Source organism: Peromyscus maniculatus, chromosome 14 (genome assembly GCF_049852395.1).
Source record: "Peromyscus maniculatus bairdii isolate BWxNUB_F1_BW_parent chromosome 14, HU_Pman_BW_mat_3.1, whole genome shotgun sequence".
Taxonomy (NCBI): domain Eukaryota; kingdom Metazoa; phylum Chordata; class Mammalia; order Rodentia; family Cricetidae; genus Peromyscus; species Peromyscus maniculatus.
Genome location: NC_134865.1, coordinates 10,967,121 through 10,983,463, shown reverse-complemented (window position 1 = coordinate 10,983,463; position 16,343 = coordinate 10,967,121).

The following is a 16,343-nucleotide window of genomic DNA, read 5'->3' as shown; positions in this document are numbered from 1 at the left end:
GTGGGGTAAAGTCCATACAGTTTGCCCTGTCAGTTATCATCTGATACAACTGCAGTGATATTTCTTTATTATACAATAATCTCCTAGTGGAGCCATTTGGGCTGCTTTGTGGTGTCCTTATGCAGCCTGAGTAGGGACAATTTCAGAAAACACACATGAAACTATGGTGAATCAATCATGTTGCCATCATCTTAGTAGAACACAACAAGGTTGTTCTGGATAGTGTCAGAACAATCCATATTTTGAGAATGACGGGATAGAACAAGGAAAATGGATTTGGGGTTAGGATGCAAAGTCATCCATAATCTTCATGGTCACCAATTTTGAGTTCTACTTGAAATAATATTGCTTAATTTTTTCCCTCATATTTAAAACAAAATTTGGAGTTGTGCAGTCCTAAGTCTCCATGTACTTCTTTCATTTTTAGTGATTATAACTCCATAGCATTCCTTGCTAGGAATGCATTTTCTATATTTACCAATAATCTGCCCAGAAATTCTTCAAGTGCTAACAACTTGGTGTGAATATTGTTTCCTTTCTAATATACTTTGGTTTTCCCAGGCAGAGCTAGTTATTTCTGCTCCCCCCATTCATAACAATTTAATTAAGTTGTAATATGTTGATGTTACATTTCTTGTGCTGTCTTCACATACAGTCTTCATGCTCTCATGGAATAGCGTACCTAGCACATGTTATCTAGACAACAATCTTTGTTGAATCAATAGATTATCTAGAATTTAAAAATGCCCACAGAAAAGACCCTAGATCTAGCTAGCATTAGTGTGCTAAATGCTCGCCTACCACTTACCTTTTGTGTCCTCTCTGTCTTCAGAAGGCCCAACTGTATAGGCTGAACTAGTATGTTCCAGTGTTTTTGCTGTCTACTGGATTTTGGCCTATGACCTGAGATGAAAGGATGAGCAAAGAATGGGTATATGTTTAAGTTCCCAGCATCTTCTCTGTGCTTTCCTGGTAGCTTAAGTTCCTCTGTGTAAGGTCACAGTTGTTTAAAGTAGCCCCTTCCCGGAGGGGCTTTGACTCTGCTCCTTTCTTCCTTCCCTTTGTCCTAGACTCAAGGTTTGTCCCAGTGTTTTCTTGTTGCTAGTCATGGAGGACATCATGTCTTACTACCTCCCTGACCTTGACCCACCTGTGTGAATAGCTCCTTATTATGCTTATCTCAGTTCCCCACATTTATTGTGCCTGTTTGAAACCAAAAGGTCAGATTTTTGAAAATCAGTACATTGGGAAATGCTCCTCATCATGGTAGTCCTGAGTGTACAAACAGGAAGTAGCAGATTTATGAAATGTTGAGTATGGCAGGTTCTTTGCTCTGTTGAATATTACAGTACTTTTCAAATCTTCAGTAACAACATTTCTGAGCATGAGACATAGCATATCACATTTATTACATAGTTTTACCATCTCAGTTTGATTTTCTTTTTTCTTAATGTGTACATTAATGCAAATGTACACATATGCACATTTGTAATATGTAATATTTGAAAAAAAGGTGTGTTCTTTTTTTTCCTTGCAACATGGAATTCTAAAAATGCTGTTTTAGATCACTAAGAATAGAGTATTGTTACATGCCAAATAAATTTCTTATTCCATTGGTTTTCCTGTTTGCTGTGAAGAATACGAATTTTATTCCAAATATAGAGGCCAACAGGATAGTAAATGGCCCTTGTTTCCAATCCTAACTACCTGTGTTTGATCTCCAGGGCCCACACGGTAGAAGAAGAGAACCAACTCCGGCAAGTTGTGCTCTGACTTCTTGCATATGCAACGTGGCACATGCATGCTACCAGGCATACTTAATATACATATGCACACATGTGTATGCTGTGAAGGTGTTGCTCTGACTGATTGATAAATAAAATGCTGATTGGCCAGTAGCCAGGCAGGAAGTAGAGTGTAGGTGGGATAACAAGAGAGGAGAATTCTGGGAAGTGGATGGCTGAGTAAGGAGACCCTGCCAGCTGTTGCCGCCATGAGAAGATGTAAAGTACTGGTAAGCCACAAGCCATGTGGCAACTTATAGATTAATAGAAATGGGTTAATTTCAGATGTAAGATCTAGATAGCAAGAAGGCTGAGCCATTAGGCCAAACAGTTTATAAGTAATATAAGTCTCTGTGTGTTTACTTGGGTCTGAGAGGCTGTGCGACTGGTGGGTGAGAGAAATTTGTCCTGACCTTGGGCCAGGCAGGACCAGGAAAATTTCAGCTACACACATGCAAAAATAAATAATTAAAATAAAAAAGAGGAGAGTAAACCAAATCTATGACCTTGATTTACCTTTTGGATATTGAATTATCTGTTTTTTATTTTGTGTGTGTGTGTGTGTGTGTGTGTGTGTGTGTGTGTGTCCACTGTGCCCAGAAGAGAGTCATCAGGTTTTGATGATAGCTATGGCTACCTGATGTGGGTACTGGGCACCAGATTTGGGTCCCCTGGAAGAGCATAAAAACCCTTAACTACTGAGTCAAGTCTCTAGCCTGTAGCTAGAGTTTTCCTGCCTTGCCCACAGTCAGGACAAATCTCTGTCACCCGCCAGTCCCACAGCCGCTCAGACCCAACCAAGTAAACACAGAGACTTATATTGCTTACAAACTGTATGGCCGTGGCAGGCTTCTTGTTAACTATTCTTATATCTTAAAGTAACGCATTTCTATAAATCTATATCTTGCTACGTGGCTCGTGGCTTACCAACATCTTCACATGCTGCTTGTCCTGGCAGTGGCTGGCAGCGTCTCCTTCTGCCTTCCTGTTCTTTTATTTCTCCTCTGTTAGTCCTGCCTATACTTCCTGCCTAGCCACGACCATCAGGTTTTATTTATTGACCAATCAGAGCAACTTGACATACAGACCATCCCCCAGTACAGCCAAGTGCAGACCATCTCAGACACCTGCACTCAGGCCCATGGTCCTAATCATCCTCTATGCAAACCTGCTGGGTAACGCCACAAGGAACCCAAGAAGGGCTCCCACAGGACATACATTAACATCCCACAGCACTAGCCCCTCAAGCTACATCTTTCTACATAATTCTAAGAGCTAGAGGAAATGACAATGCGAAGAATTATAGAGAATTATAGTGGCATACATTTAGTTTCTCATAACTTATTCCTTTTGAAAACAAAATAAATTCAGAACTATAAACTTCTTGTTAGTAGATGTGAACTGAGTGACTGCTAATTTGCTTTACTGGCAAGTTCATAACTGTGTGTATCAAGACTGGCAGTATTTGCAAGACTATTATTACTTAGCATTTTCTTAGCAGAAATTAAAAATTCATCTAAATAGTAAATTTCTCTCTTTTTTACAGAAAAGTAATTTTTTCTATAAAAAGGGATATTTATCAAATTTAATGAGGCCATAAGTTACAGGTTTTGATTAAGAATATATTTTTCTGAGTTGATGACCTAGGTGGTCATTTACAGAGCCAGCAATATTATGCTATTTAATGTATCAATATTACTTAAATGAATACTTGATAAAATTGCTTATATGCTCAAAACCCCCCAGTTCTACATTTTCAGTAATATTGTTAATACTTCAATTTGTCAAGCTATGTGACATTTGTAAGTGTAGTCATGAGGTATTTGAAGAAATATAGTTATTGAAATTTATTTATCAGATATGCCAGAGCAAGTAAATGTATATTTTATATTCTTTTTATATGAAGAATATATATATATATATGTATATATAGTATAAGGGAGATACATATTTATACATGGGAAGAGAATGTGTTTGAGAAAAATATATACTTATATATCCCCAAATAATTCTAGAAGATTTTAAATTCTTTATGACAAAGAATATAAAATATTTGATATATAAAGAAAAATATATGCGTGTGTACATATATGCATGGTATATGCATAAATATAAGACATATATATGTATTTATATGTGTGCATGCATGTGTATTAAATAACATGCAGTATTTTCTAGAATTTTGGTGGTCTGGGTGTAGGAAAAAAAACTACTATAGAAGATATGATTAAGACATTCGAGAAGAACATTTTTCTCAGACAAAAATTGATTGTAATAAATTTGAATTGTATATTGGGATGGTTATTATATTTTAAGCAAATTCTATATGATCCATTTCAAGTAACATAACAGTAAACTACCTGAATTGTAAGTGTCTTGGGACAATTCTATTGCCACTAAGAAATACACACCTGGAAACTAGATTTCTTTTGGTCTCAGACTTTCCTGTTGTAGTAAATCTCAACTTTGATACCCACTCACACAAGAGCTCAGCAGCCAAGTTTCTCACATCATTCTCTCAGAACTCTTTCTTGTATAAGTCTTCCATCAAGTTAAAACCACCCAAAACTAAGAATGAAGATGGTGGAAACTAAAACAGTGTTGTGCTACACTGAACACAGTCAACATTAGACAAAAGAGGAGATAATGGTGGCTGAGTCTGATGAGTGGCTCCACTGCTTTGGGAATGGCTCAATTTTGATGCAGCCTCACGCATTTGGAGTGTTAAACTATGAATTCAATATCCAGTCCTACAGAAAAATGAAAATGCTAAATAAAAACAGAAATCCAGGTAGCTGTGATACCTAGGTGACTTCAAAGCATAAACCAAATTAGCAACAATATCTGCAATGAACTCTGACTGGCATTCAGTGTTATCATGATGTTTATTTTGTATCATCACAATTTAATTTATTTTTTAATGTCTAACTTACTTTGGATACTATATTGGAAAATTTTCTTCACAGATTATATATAACTTTCAGACATTTATATAATATTCTACCTTTCTATGTGTTGACAATGCAACAAATATTGTGCTCTCTCTCTCCCCCTCTCTCTTACACACACACACACACACACACACACACACACACACACCAATTATAGAAGAACCATGTTGTTCTGAAAACAACAACAACAACAACAACAACAACAACAACAACAACTAAACCAGAAACTATGAGATTTTCGAATAAAATATAGTATTTCCCTGGTATCTGAGGGGAGTGACTTCTGGATTCTTTCTATTCATGGCAAACAATGATAATTGCTGTCCTGAGAAATGTAGGCATGGTTGAAAAGGGTGAGAAGAAAAGCTTCTATGCTCACTACATTGCATGTGTGCCACTTACAAATTTAAGGTGAAAATAATAAGAATAATCAGCCATATGAACTAGTTAAATTTGAACTCTGGCGGAAGAAAATTGACCTTGAAATTATTTTGGAAGTTGAGATGAAAGACATTGCAGTGGAGAATGTATTACAAAGGTTGCTAAGTAGCCCAGGTAGAAGTGGGACCATTTGCTTCTCTCTGTGAGGGCTTGACTTTAGATCTCCCTACCTAGTTCTGTCTCACACCTACTCTGAAGCCCCACACAACAGTTCAAAGTACATGACTGATGCAAATATGCTATTGATCATGGTCAGCTGAGCCTCCAGCAGTAGTTGCAAAGGCACATGGATTCCCAAATTTCGATAGAACAGAGTAATCCCTTGTAGTGGATAGCTAAATTTGTAGTGGTTCCTCGGAGATTTGGATTTTGAGGTTTTGGATTTGTGGGGATGGGGATGGACATGTGAATCTGCACATTAATTTGCCCTGGAATTAATTCCCACACAGGTCCTATTTTGCACGCACACTAACCCATGGCACCAGCTCCACACCACAATTTCTCTATTTGCCAAATGGGTATAACTACCTTATATTTTGTAATGTTATCATAAGATAATGACCTGAAACATAGTTATTATGAAATGAAACTAATTCTGTGAATTTCTTAGCACAGAGTCTGGTACATTGAAAATATTCAATATATGCCATATCAGTAAAATTATAAACTCAAAACACAGTGATGCTTAAACTGATTTTGAACAAAAAGGTAAAAAACTCAGTTTATAAGACAATCAATTATATAATTTATTTGCTGAAAGGTGACTAGAAAAATAATTAATAACATGTAAATAGCTATTATAATCATTTTATGTCATTCCTCTCCAAATTTCTCTGTTAAGAAGCTAGACTCATAAACATATATTTATTTTCATGTTAAGTATAAGCTTTAAAAATGAAGACAGTCAATAACTATATGACATTCACCGTTCTTTATATGGTAGCTCACCACATCTTTATATTATTTTCAGAATTTGAAGTACCTGAGAATAGCATTAATTACTTTTATTATAAATTGGTGAATATTTCTCGATCTGGTGAACACTGAAGATTTAATAACAGAATGTAAGAAGAGGAAAGATTTCGAGTGGGAAGTACATTAGATATGTACAGTCTCTGAGATTTATAAATTTTCTTTTTATTTCCCTTGAAAAGTGTATAAAGCCTATCTTGTAGAAAAGAGGAATACTTACAAAGCTTGTACAAAAGGACCCCAGAGAGGCAGCATGTGTGGTGCTCTTTATGTGGCTTGTGTCCATGAGAGAAGCGCATGTTTGGAAAGACTTTGCATCATCCAGATCTTTCAAGATAGTAAAATAAAGTATAGTCTGAAGCAGGGGAATGTTTTAGACATGATCTAAAGATTTATTAAAACTCATTTGGGTGCACTGGAAAAGATCAAATGTGTAGAGAAAATTATTCCTGGTTGCATATTGAAATCTTAAAGGCACTCTGATGCCTGAGATTTGTGTTCCAAGCAGAAAATCACTTGGAGTACTAGGATGGGGAATTATGCAAGCAAGAGGAAAACAGATTTTGGTCATTCTTCAAAGACACAAGAGGAGGAGAAACTTCTAAGGGGAAAATCTAATGAGATTAATGTGAGAATTGGGTATGGAATAAAGAAGATTCACCCTGGGAACAGAAAAGACTCAGAACAATTCATTGCATTGTAGGGAAAGGCTAAGTGATTTGAACTCAGCGCCTTACACATACTGATCAGCAGTTATATAAATAAGCATTCTGCCACTAAGCCACTACATTCCTGGCTACTAAGAAATTATTTTCTAAAACTGACGGTAAAGCATGCCTTGTGGCTCACCCTGTAATTCCCAGTACTGGGACTTGTGACTGCTTCTGCTGCCACAGTAAGTCATTGGCCATAGAGGAAGGACAGAAGAATACAATAAAGGCCATGGGCAAGTGGAAGCTGAAAACTGGAGTTTCTGTTCCCATTGACTACACTCGTCTACCTCTTCATCTGAGAGTCTTGCTATGTCTCAGTTGACTTTTTTATGCCCAGCAGTGGTGGACTCTTGAGTAGTTCTTAAAATTGGCATGTCATTGCATCATTAAAGGTTGCAGCCATTATTTACTCTGCCTAAAATTACCATTAGTGTATAACTAACATCATATCCTTTTAGTAAAAGTAGAATACCACATTAACAATAAAACAGTAGGTAATTACTCTATACCGGGAACCCTTCTAAGCTCTTTATATGTGATAACCCATCCATTTCCTGATTTAAAATTTGTTGTTTTCCTCCTCCTCCTCCTCCTGCTTCTTTTTTTGTGCATGTGTGTGTGAATGTGGAAGCTAGATGAGTGCAAATCTCATGGAGCTAGAGTTACAGATGATGCTTGATTTGGATGCTGTAAACTGAACTCTGGTTCTTTGGAGGAGCAGAAGAGTGCTTAACCTCTGAGCCATCTGTCGAGACCCTCAATTGTTATATTGGGGTAAGTACTATTACTTCCTGAAGTTGCTGGATAGGAAAAGTGAGGCATGATGTGGCTCTGTATCTTGTCCAAAGGCAGTATTTGCTCCAAGAAATTCTGAGCCTACCAGTAATTGGGGCAGCTGTGGCCAGCAGCTAATGGTAACCTAGTATGCCCTCCTGAGTAGCCTCCTTTATCTGCCTGACTCCTGGAATTTTGGGAGGAGGCTATCAATTTCCCATTATGGATCATATTTTATAGAATCCGTTTTACCCATTTAAAGTTCTTATTTCATAGCACCTAGTCTGTTATTTATCAAAGTTAACCAACGGCATTTCTGACATCAATTATTTCATCTCCAGCCTGGCTCCTCCCCGAGCCTTCTGCCACATTGAGGCCACAGCAGTTCTCCTTACGAATATTCATAAACAGCATCTGCAGTGCATCTCTTTTTTCACAGCATCCCCTCTCACAGCCATCCCTAGCCCATTCTTCCAACACTGTATGAGGCCACTGTGGGCCGCTTCACTGCCTTTGCTTATGGACAATAATCCCACCAAGGAGGGAATGCTCCCTTCTTTTCTTGGTTCCTAACACCTCATAGTGCCAGGCAGAGTCCAGCCTTGGCTCATACTTGGGATGAAAAACTCATTTTCACACCTTTGGCGCTATTGATAATCAGGGCTCGACACTACATGGAGTTTATTAGAATTTCTGCTCTCTGTCCAGCACACCTTACCATCATTCCTCTAGATTTGATATCTCAAACTATTTCCAACTCATTGGCAAAGCTCCCAACAGATAGAAAATCACCTTTAATTCAGAGGCACTGATATAAATGAAGGCCACAAAGCATTTGTTAACATGTTCTGCATAGTTATTTATCTTGAGGCTCTGAAACTCCCTCAATCCTCCAGACTAGTGATTTAGGCTTTCTGAACATGAGCACTGGGCCATGGCAGTTTTTCCAGTCTTATTGGAGATGGTTCCAATGTGCAGCCTATTGGAGAAACCCTGGACCAGAGTTTAGTTGAGTTGCCTATCTGGCCACTTCAGAAAGTAATAGTACTTACCCCAATATAACAATTGAGGGGCTGGACAGATGGCTCAGAGGTTAAGCACTCTTTCTGCTCCTCCAAAGGACCAGAGTTCAGTTTCCAGTATCCAAACCAGGCACCATCTGTAACTCTAGCTCCATGAGGATTAAACTCTTGATGAGTCTTATTAGGTTCTTAATACAGAGCTTCCCCCCAACCCCCCGAGAGTCCCAGCTTCAGATGAAATTGCCTTCATAATATCGCTCTTTTTGGAGTCAGGGACTATATTTGATATTTCTTTGAATTTCCCCCCAAAATCAAAGTTAGCATAGTACATGTAGTTGTATTTTATTAACATTTCAGACAATATAAAATCTATAGATAATAGACAAATGAAAGTTAGTCATCTCCTATACTAAGGAAAGAGGGGTCGAGTTGGTGGCTTAAGACTTGCTTATCCTTGGCAATGGTCTACATAATTGTGCTTGCTCCATTTTCTTAACGCATTGTTCACAGGACTTAGGCTACTGCCTGCTGCCTGTACTGAACATGGTGTTGTAGTATTATGACTGCTTGCTTTTACAGGCCTCTCTGTCAGAAAGGTGTCTACACTAGAGATTATAGGTGAGAGTAGGCGTGAAAATGCCCTGCATCAACACAGAGTCAACCTGGAAGTTTATATACAGGTCATGCTTACATTTTCTAAGCTATGCTATTTCAGACCTTTTCATATCATTAAAAATCCTTTTTATTTTCAATCAGTTCTCTAAGTGTATCTATTAAGTTTGTTGTTTTGCAAATTCCACAATTAAACCCTGATAATTGGGGTTCTCTACTTCCATTTTTATACATTCGAATATATTTGCTTGGTAGCAAATTATAAAACAGTTTCTGAACAATCGTGGCTTGTAAAGAATACAATTTGGGAGGAAATTTATGATCATATGATCTTATTGCAATGCCTTAAGGACCATCACACTGCAGTATAGTACATTGAAATATGTCTGTTTATTGAGTAGAAAGAAATAGAGCAGACTGAATCTTGACCACAACATCACATATATGCAGGAATGAAAAGAAGCCACTGGAACATGCCTCCACTCTTTCTATCTCAAATACCACTTTAAGTAAAAATCTTGACAGATTATTGAATAAAATCTTATCTTAAAAGTGCTCAAAATTGTTATTTTACATACACATACATATATAATAAAGCTGATGATTTAATATTGATATTGAGTGAACATGGAACATTTGACATGCTCTGACATTTTGTCTTGCTCATATGTCTTTTGGACCTTGATAAATTGTATTTCTGACTTGATATGACTCAACTTTGAGAGGACTGTAAGTATATGACTTAGTCAGTTTGAATACAATGGACTGCATATCTTATAAATGATGAGGGGTTATTTCTTATAGGATAGCAGACTGGGAAAGCAAAGGTCAAATTGCCTGTGGAATTGGTGCCTAGCCAGGATCCAATCCCCTGCTTCTAGCTGTTTCCTACTTTGGTGGAAGAGAAAGACTGCTCTTTGATGTCCCTTTTGCAAGTTTGTTAATCTAACTCATGATGGTTCTGCCCTGATGATCTATCAATTCCCAAGGCTTTATTTTTAGTGCTATTGTTGTGGGGAATAGGATTTCAACATGTGAATTCGAGGTGACTAGACCACCAAGGTCACAGCACTGTATAAGCCTAAAATGTATGTTTTTAGCAGAGATTTACGTCTATAATCACGGGGATGTCAGCCAACAACATTCTTTTCTATTTACTATTAGAAATATCTATCCTTTAGGCATTGTTGGTCAATAATCTACCATCTTTGCTTATGTTGGATAACTTTAATAGCCTGCAATTTTCTTGGCAAATGTGCTACTGTATGACCCTGGTTTCCACTGAGATGTGTTATGAAAAATGATTTAACAAACATTTGTCTCCTTTGTCATGAATAAGATGGAAATTAATGAAAGACATATTTGAATGAATCAGATTTTATTTTTGCCATGTTAGTGTGACATTTGCAGATAGTGTGACTCTTCAACCTGAAGAACACTTTCAATTTGAACCTAATGAAAAGGTAAATCAGGAGTCAGAAACATGGCACTGTTTCTCAGGGAAGAGTTAGAGTACACTCTTATCTGAATGACTCAGCTCGGAAATGGCTAGAAATTGGTCTGTGTCCATAAATCAAGATCTGGTAGGAAGGTGACTTAATAAGAACATCCGAAGCTAATTTTTGGGCTTCTGATATTCACTGGGCATTCACTTCTGGAATCCTTTGAGAACCAAGTTAGAATTACCGAACAACTCCCAAAGAAACTCTTGTTTTGTGTCTGGACAGAACATTCTTTTACCTCTTAGAAATACTACTGAGTATTTTCCAGTTGTAAATTAGCAAGTCAAATTCTAAAATAACTGCTGTCCTGCAAGCTAAATAAATAGCTCGTCAACTCTTAAGTGTTCAGCAACTTTGTGACAGTTTATCTTGACTCTTCTTCATCATGATAACATCCTTAACAGAGTGAAACACAGAGAGCATGACATCACTGTATTCCAAGAGCTTTAGCAAGTATTATAAGAGTAAATATTTTTTTTGAAAGTGAGTTATTCACATAGGTAGTTACTTATAAGTAGGCAGGAACTTTTTGGAGGAATTCTGCTTTTTAGTGCTTTTAACAAGATTTCAGGGTAATGTTATAAGTAGGAAGACTGTAGTAGAAAACTGTATATTAAAATTATCATTTTGCATACGCTTTCTTTTTTTTTTAAAGATTTAATTAACATTCAAAGAATTTGTTGTATTTTTAACAGGAGGGCAAAAATTGTTAAAATAGTTTGCAGGAAACTCCAGATCACTGTCTCATTTATGCCACACAGCAGAACATTATAGACATTTCTGCACCTGCACTGATTGCTGACATCCGCTTGCCTTTCCATTGTTGAAAAATCACCAAGTAACTGGCCAGGCCAAAACTTGACTCTTAGTGCAGACTTGTTCTCAAATTGCTTTGAAAGATTTGGTAAACTTTCAAAGGTTCCAGGGCTTGGATGACATGAGGTATAAGTTAGCTTGAAATTCCTTGCCTAACAGGAACAATGAATATGGTAATAAAAATAGGATACAGCAAAAATTCTGAGTTTATCAGTCATTTAGGTGAATTGCTGAAAGACGGTAGATTTTCACATTGCAAATTCACGTGGCTATGAGCCACAATGTGGATTCTGGTAATTGGCCGGGGGTCCTTTGCAAGAACAAGATGTGCTCTTAACAATTGAGCCATCTCACTAACCCCAGAAGCTTTCTTTTTTTCTTTTTTTTTTCTTTTTTGCTCCAGAAGGAGACCATTACAGAAAACCATAGAGAGTCAAGATGAACAAAACAACTGTCTGTGAGGTGCTCAGCACCAATTGATATCTACAATATAACTCATGTATCCAAGACTCATGGGCCATTGCAGAAGAGCCAGAGAACCAGGATGTCTGATGTGAGAGTGTGCCTTCTACCTATTACAGGAAAGGTACACCTCATGAGATCTCAACAACATGGCTTCCTAAACAAGACTCGAACAACACCAATAGCAGTTGACATCCTAACACAGATGGGGAAATCTCATGGGTCTCAGCCTTAAATGAAGAGCTATAGGCAATTAGCAACTGCTAAGAGAGGGAGAATTAATCTTCCCCAGGTATGAGTACCCTGTTTGGTTATCCAATGCTGAGTGCTCCACCTTAGAAATGTAGACATCAGGCAACACTTAAAGGACTCAGCAGGCTGCATTTACATGTTTATTTGTTTATATGTGTATGTAACAACAATAGTTGAAGAAGGGGGCATAAATTTGGGAGAGGTGTGGGGACATGAGGAAGAAAGATATGGTGGGGGTGACATAATATATTTTAATTATATTAAAAAATAAAATAATGGAAAAATTAAGGTCAAGGGGAAAGCCAAGAAAAAAGGAGAAATACTAGAAGGATACAGGTAAGTAAAGACAAAGGACCTATGTTTTATAACTGCAGAATGGGAGAAAGCCACCAGTTACTGTGGAGGAAAACGTTAGCCCATGAGCAAGCTACTGCAAGAGGATTTTTAAAACACAATTAATATGACCTTAAAGAACCCTTGAAACCCTTGAGACCCTTGAAACAGGAAGCTAGGGCAAGAGGATTGCAAGTTCAAAACCAGCCTGGGCCACACAGTTGAACAGTCTCTCAAAACATATTTAAGCTTTATAAAAAGAAGATCTTGATACTCATAAGTGTTTAGATGATGGTGGTCAACTTCTTCTGGATAGGAAAATGGGGTGTCTTCTTGAGCATGGTGCTTGCAGCAGCAGATTGGCAGGAGACAGCTGCTGCATGTTATGAATTCCCAACGAAGATGAAATATGTTTAGAATCACAGAGCAGTAATAAAGAAATTACCTTGTCTAAAAGGAGAGGTTCTATGACTAAAAATGTTGGACAGGGGGCAGAAAGACTTGGAAAGTAGATGAACATGTAAATGTAAAAAATATACAGAAAAAGTAGCCTACTATGAAAAAATGATTAATTCTGAATATGGATATGTGTGCCAATGTAGGCGTGAGAAAATTCTTTTTTTTCTTCTGTTTTTGTTATTTAAAGACAGAGCCTCACTAAATTAGTCCTGTTTGGCCTGGAATTTACCACATAGACCAGGATAGCCTCAAGTTCTCTTGAACCATCCTGCCTCTGCCTCCCACATGCTAGGAGTATAGGCATGCACCACCACATCCTAAAACAGGAACTCAAGGAGAAAAATAACTTCTAAGAAAATTTCTAAAAGGGAATAAATAGTAATAGCTCAACTTAGAAACACTGGGAGAAGTTGAGATAGCCCCTAACTAATAATCAAGTACTGTTTTTCTGTTGGAGATTATTGACTTCCAAGCAGGCGACCATCTCAATGGGTGATACTGGGACACAGGAACATGTAGAGTGATTTCTAATCCTGAAAGGAAAATGTTATATAAAACCACCAAAATCTGTTATAGCAGAGAACATTGAAATTATAACTCACCAAGGTGATGGTGTCAGGAAACGTGATTAGTGGCCATTCAAAGAGAGCCCATAGAGGTCTCTGCTCCTTTGCCATAGCTTACAAAGACAGAATATTGCTGTAAAGTTCTGATTGAACTGGAATTCACTATGTAACTCAAGTTAGCCCTTGAATTTATAGCAATCTTCCTGCCTCAACCTCCCAAGGCTGAGATCATATGCCTGAGCCTCTATGCTGGGCTCTTTTATTTCACTCCTGAGCCACTGCTCTAGGCTAAAGACATAAAGACCTACGCTACAACATCAGGCTTTGAGTTTATTCCTCAATGCTTGGCTTAATTTTATATTTCAGCATTCTGGCTTTGTTTTCATCTGATATGGGGAGACTTTGTATTGTTCACTTCTGTGAAGACTCTAGCATTTCAGTCAGTCCTGGTTTCTGGTACAGCCAGACCCTTTCTCTTCAGGGTTAACTTTAACTTTCTCATGTATTTGATCCTTCAGCTCTTTTCTAGGAGTGAGCCCCTGTTTCTCATCCAGGTTTATTCATGGAGTGTGTCATACTTCTATTTCTGCCTTCATGGCTTTCTATAGCATCATATTGAAGGAGAAGTAGGGGGGTGTAAGTAGATTAGCAGGTGAAAGAAGGCTTCCTGAGATGGATGCTTCTTGTTCCCAGAAGACATTGTGAGAAAAAAAAATTGTGACAGGGCATAGGGGGTGAGTATCTAAATAGGACCAGTAGAGGAAAGGGGAGGACCCAAAGGCCTTATAAAACACCTAAGCCAGAACCAGTTACTGGGTTCCAAGCTTAAGGCTTCTCCATTTTTGAAGGGATAAAGCTTTATCTGCAGCTTGGTTCTCTGTCTTTCCAGGCTATTCATTTTTTTTTTTTTATAACAAGGAACAAAGTCACCAAACCCCTAGATGACTACCAGCATCCCCATTACAATAATACTTTGGTATTACAAAAGTTCTTGTGTTGTCCAACCAGCAATAAAGGCAAAGTGAAGCCTATTAGTCTTATTTCTGGCAGAACTGCAGACATTCATCAGCATACTGTATTGTTGCTGGATAACATACTGGATATTTTGCTGGATAAACATAACGTACTGGATCTGCTTGTCTTCTTCCTTTGCCTCATTCTTGAAATACATTTCAACATAACTAATGTATCTTTCTGTAAGATTTGGGGAACTTGCCTTCAAACCTTTATTGTGAACAAAGATGGTTCTTGCCTGTATTCAAAGCCTGAGGTTGTCATTGTACTTTGAGATCCCATGTATAAACCATGACCATACTTAGTATGTAAACAAATTAGTATGTTTTGCAAGAAATATCTAAGTTTCAACCAATCATAACCAGCATGCCAGCTCATGCCCACTTAAGGTACAGACCTCATTATTTTGTGCTGAGATAAGCAGATTCTTAACTAGATTTTCATCATGTGATTTTGACTTTTGCCTCCATGGTCAGCCTATTCACATGCACTGCTCACATTGCTTGGGAGCATACGCTGAACTTCTGGTTCTCAGTCCTGTCTGATTGATGAACTGTTTGCATGAATAAATCATATTAAACTTAATTTGTTTCACTTGACATGGTAGCTGCCTTCTAAGGCTTAGATATTGTAAGACAATTATTTAGTCCCTAATAAGACCTTATGTATTTCTTTTGATACTCAGGGGCAGGGAGAACATCAATACCAATCCTAGAGATTTATCTCTTGATATTTTGTTTGGGTCACTTGATTTATTAAGCAATATATTTAGTTCTACATGTCTGGCACCCATGCCAATTTTGTTTCCATATATCTAGTTTTATTTTAGGTTAGTAAAATTGGTTCCACATGAGTCTCATGTCAAAGTCATCATTCCAGTGATACCCAAGATTTATGAAATGTCGACTGATTCTTATTTCTTGTCATAAGAACTTATGACAGTATTTGAAAAAGAAGGCAAGTACTCGTACTACAGTTTCAGGTTGAGAAGACAAGTGACTATAGAAAACCATACTACATTATGATCAGTGATTAACTGGATCTCAGAAAAAGCCCAGGGAGAGGTTGACTAAAGGTGAATAAATGAGGTTAGAGTGAGTAGCATGAAGTGGAGGAAGTAAAAACCACACAGTTATTTTAAATGAGAATCAGTAGAAATAGTTTGAAATAACTGAAGATTAAACAATGGGCTATAAAGGAAGACAGGAAACAAGCTCAAGGCAAACACATGACATTGAGCAATGAGGAGTGGCACAATTCAACCAGCTCCAGAAACAGTACAGTTTCAAAACCAAGAAAGTTTGCAAATGTTGCTGAAGACACTGAGCTCTAGATTTTAATGTATCCACACATGTAAGTAGTGGTCATGATAAATATTGTTAGTTGTGAGACTGACAAATAGTAATACTAAACTTTTGTAGGCTAAAATTTACTACAGTTGAGGTTGAGGGAAAGTTTTACCTGTGTCGATCATTGTATTTCAGCCATAATAGCATATTTACTTACCTAATGGCAGTAGCTCTTGGGTCTCAGTCAGTAAATAAGAACACTCAGTTAATAGGAGACCTTGCCTCTGAAGTTACTTTCTGTTTCATCCTGTGTCCCTCCACTTTCCAGCAGCCTCTGAAGATAATTGCTAGGATTTAAATACCACATTGGTAGACTAATAT